The 4,438-nt window shown below is 40.4% G+C and overlaps 1 pseudogene; it reads left to right on the top strand.

Moving 5' to 3' along the window:
- Positions 1-2,681: 2,681 nt before the first annotated feature.
- LOC112486578 (uncharacterized) lies at positions 2,682-4,171 on the top strand (annotated as a pseudogene).
- The last annotated feature ends 267 nt before the right edge of the window (positions 4,172-4,438 follow it).

The raw sequence follows: 4,438 nt of genomic DNA, 5'->3' as shown, positions 1-4,438 counted from the left end.
GATTGAGGACGTGCACTGCACGAATTCACAGCCCTATAACTCCGACTGTTTCGACGATTTTTCAGATCAGTGTTTAGTATGCAGGAGGGAAGATTAAGAGAGGCAGAGATCTGGTGGTCAGAGACAAAAGGCAAAATGGAATGTGGAATTCTCTCTATCTGTCAGCTCCATATCCCAATCAGACTCATCAGAGGATGTGTGTGTGTGTGTGTGTGCAACTTAGGGAGAGGGGCCGAGAGAGAAAGCGAGAAAGCAAGAGAGAGAGAGAGAGAGAGAGAGCAAAGAGGGGTCTAACCTTCCATTGCAGCCCTTCTGTCAGCCCGCACACACTGATAGGATCAGACCTGGGCATGACCCATCACATGCCAACTCCTTGCATTCTGTCTGACCTCTATTTGCCCCTTTCTCAAACTTCCCCCCAGCTTCTTCTCCATTCATGCATCTATGCCCCTCAACAGGCACACGGGGGCACGCATGCACGCACACAGACACACACACACTGCTCTTCTCTCCAGGTGTTCCTTTGTTCCTTTCCACCCTTATTTCTCATCAAATCTGTCCATTTTCACTCATTTAGGCCTTATTTTGTCTTGAATGCCCTTAAATCTGTTGGTGAAAACTTCACAAAAGAGTCAGTGTAAGGACTCCTGGTTAAAATTGATCTGTTATTTTAAACACACAAACCAGCAAAGGTGAAAGGAGCGAACCACCTTCTTTGACAAGGTAGCAGAAGGTGACATATTTGCTTTTACAACACCTGTGTGTTTTGGGCGGTTCTCAATCACTTTAAATGGGGCACAGACTGTAGCATCTAGAATAGCAAAATTAAATTACAAACAATTACAAAAAAGTTACTGAAAAATGACCTGATAAAAATATAATAGAATATAGCATATATATATAATACAATATAATAATCTATTTTAAAAGTTAAGGACAAGCTCATTTAGATTTGTATACAGTGGGGCAAAAAAGTGTTTAGTCAGCATAAGTACTATTCAATTAGCATCTATAAATTAACAAAATTAAAAAAGTTAGCATCTGTTGAAAACTAGCAGAGTATATTGCCAGAAAACATAAATTCCTTGCAGAAATACACAATAATTTGACAATCTGGTCAAAAATAATACTTACAGATAAATATTCTCCGAGGCAAAAGTGTCAAAAAACTCCAACAATGTTATCTCAGTAGTCTGTTTAATCTGTATGTGTTCGTCTGAGCTTGCAACGAAAAAAACAGCATAGCTGGAACTAACTGAAAGAGCACTCACTCGGACGCAATTTCTCGAGACCAAAGAAAAGACCGCTCACTCTGACACGGTTTTTCACAACCAAAGAATATAGCCATATTAAACGTGTTCAATGATTAATGTATGAACTTTAACTTAGCATTTTAAATTTTTCATCCTTAAAGGCAGAACAACATCCAAAATTATCTTTGGGTCCAAAATTTAGCCATCAATTTATTTCAGTTTTTTCCTAAGTTTTAAACATTTTCTAAGTAATATTGTCTGTTTAGTATGGATATTTGCCTTCATAGGATATATATATGGTTTTCCTTAAAAAAAAAAGAAAAAACAGATTATATTATTATTTATTATATTAGCTATATTTTTAATTTTAAGTTACTTTTGTATTGCTTTGCTTATTTGGTTCTATGTTTCTGAAACTATGTTTTTTCTATTTCTACTACTGTACTGTACTCTTATTGGACGGCAGTTGTCAATCACAAATAGGGCCATAGCTGCTACATAGAACACACATGCGTGTGTCAGGAATGTCTTAGGTACTCCCTGTCACTGTTTCAATATCACTTCAATGACAGAAGTATTCTACTTTTCAAAAACAAAGTATTCACCACCTATGGATTTAATAATTATTAAAAAAAATGTTTTTGTGCAGCATGTCTAACATGTTCTAAACATAATTAACAAGGAAACATCCGACCAAAAAGAGTTAAGTCCTCAACCTAATTACCCGTTCCAGGTGCTACATATGGATTGAAAATGATGGAAGAGTAAGCTGCACTCTTCCCTTGCAAGTAAAAAAATATGTCTTTTGTGTTGTTACTTTGTCGTCATATATGTTAGAATAAACCTAACACACATCTATTTAAACAACTTCAGTGCAATAATCACACCATGTACATATTACTCATCAACTTTTACATAAATCAGAACACAATCATGTACTCTGTGCTGTCTATATTTCTCATGCAACAACCAGTACCAACACAGCTCTTCAGCTCACCTAGCTAACGTTAGCATTATGCTACAGATCACTACAGGTCATAAAGAAATTAGCATAGCCATAGTATGGCTCACAGCTAGCACTATAAAAACACCACTGTGGGTTTTAAACATTAGAACACAGCCCTATAACTCCGACTGGTTTAATAAGAATGTCTAAATGTAAGGACTAGCCTCTTAGCACAAGCAGCCATGCTTACCGGAGTCCAAGAGGCTTCCAGAGGTGAAGCAGCTCCTTCCTCTCACACACTATGTTATCCCAATTAACAAGGAGTTCATCAATGTGTTACTGTATATGGGGATTAATCCCTGATTCCTGAGATTTTACGTGAAAATTCATATCAAGCTTTGTCAGCTCACTCGAACAGCGGTTTCCTCAGTCAATGTTTTAAATGTTCTGAGAACAAGCGCGCAGATTAGTCACTACGCATGATGCGCCACCACGTGGTGGGGCATGGTAACTACGCTAAATTATATAAATGGGTTTGTTACCCATGTGGGTTACAGCATCATCAGTGGTTTGCATTTTTATATGCGTTTTTATTTTATATTTTATATGAGTGTTTTTCGACAGTTTTCGAAGCAGTGTTGGATGACATGTTCATTTCACTGAGCAAGGTGTTATTACAAAGGAAGTGGACAGAACCTTGAGGTCTGGGGTATGTGGATCAAAAAGAGTGGACAGTAGTCTTTTCATTGTTCCTAGGGATTAGAGGTGTTCTGGAACAGCAGGGAGTAATCTGAGGAGTTGGCGTGGAGAGAATTTAGGAGAAATTCTCTTTGAATGTTTGGGGTTATGTAAATATGTGTGCTTGGGAAGGTGTCTTCAGACTTCAGACTGTGAAAACCTCTGAAATCTAACACATGGGCAGCAACACAACAATATCTGTCAGATTAAGAGCTCACTCCAGCTGAGTCAGAAGTCCTAGCCAAACTTTTTAACAACCCCAAATGAGCTACCAATGGTAGCTCTCATAGCAGCCACGGAGTCGGCCATCAAGAGGAACAGATTGCCAGAAACCGAGCCTGAGCAGCTTAGACTTAAATTATCGGCAGCACCCTCTAGTGCCAAATTAGCCCCATCCAACATTGCCATCCAGGAGAAAGAGGCACTGAACACACTACAGAAAGATACCAACATCACAATCTTAGCAACTGACAAAGGGAGATGCACAGTGATTCTCAAAACCGCCAATTAACACTCGAAAGTGAGCAGCCTCTTCAGTGACACAACTTACGAGTTCTTCAGACAAGACCCCACTAATAGCTACAAATCAAAAGGGGTCAAATGCCTACAGAAGTTGGAGAAGGAATGGCTTATCGACCAAGGTCTGTATTTAAAGCTCTATCCAGGGGCTGCTGTTCCTTGCATCCACGGACTGCCAAAAATACACAAAGAAGACGCCCCCCTCAGACCCATCGTATACAGCATAAACTCAGTTACCTACAACATTGCTACCATCCTCTCTCCATTGCTGGGGTACACCCCACACCATATCAAAAACTCAGTGGATTTCACCCCCAAAATCAGTCAGATCAAACTCGAGGCTAGAGAAACTATAGTGTCTTACGATGTCACAACACCTTTCACCTGCATCCCCACTGGGGATGCAATGCAAGCAGTAAAGAAAAAACTGCTGCATGATAACAACCTGACCAAAAAACGCTTGGTAAATGACAGCTGACTGAACCACCTTGATTCCAGACCAGATTTGCACACTCTTAGACCTCTGCTTAATCACCACTTATTTCCAGTTCAACGGCAGTTTTACAGACAAAAACATGGATGCGCCATGGGGTCTCCAGTGTCTCCCATTGTATCCAACCTCTACATGGAGGAAGTAGAACAAAAGGCACTAGCCTTATTTACCCACTACAACACAAACTGGGAGCTGTCAGTGTCATGTTTAACCTTGAGATGACCCAAATGCAGGCTCAGACAACGTAAGGAGAAACACAAGGATTTATTTTTCAAGCGCACTTCCAAAGGAATCACAAGAATTATAGTCAAATCGAAATCAGTGTTCGTCTCCACTGCAGCAGAACAGACGATCTGACGACTAGTGGGAGGAATGCCAGGGCTCTTATGCTGTCGGACTGATAGGCTGATTGGTGGCAGGTGCTGAGGAACGGCAGGTGTGCCACGGCGATTAGTCCGGCAGAGTCACAGAGATGTGCCACGCCCCCTA

This window comes from Cynoglossus semilaevis, unplaced genomic scaffold (assembly GCF_000523025.1).
Source record: "Cynoglossus semilaevis isolate Cse_v1.0 unplaced genomic scaffold, Cse_v1.0 scaffold261, whole genome shotgun sequence".
Lineage (NCBI taxonomy): Eukaryota > Metazoa > Chordata > Actinopteri > Pleuronectiformes > Cynoglossidae > Cynoglossus > Cynoglossus semilaevis.
This window is presented reverse-complemented; position numbering and strand designations above follow the sequence as displayed.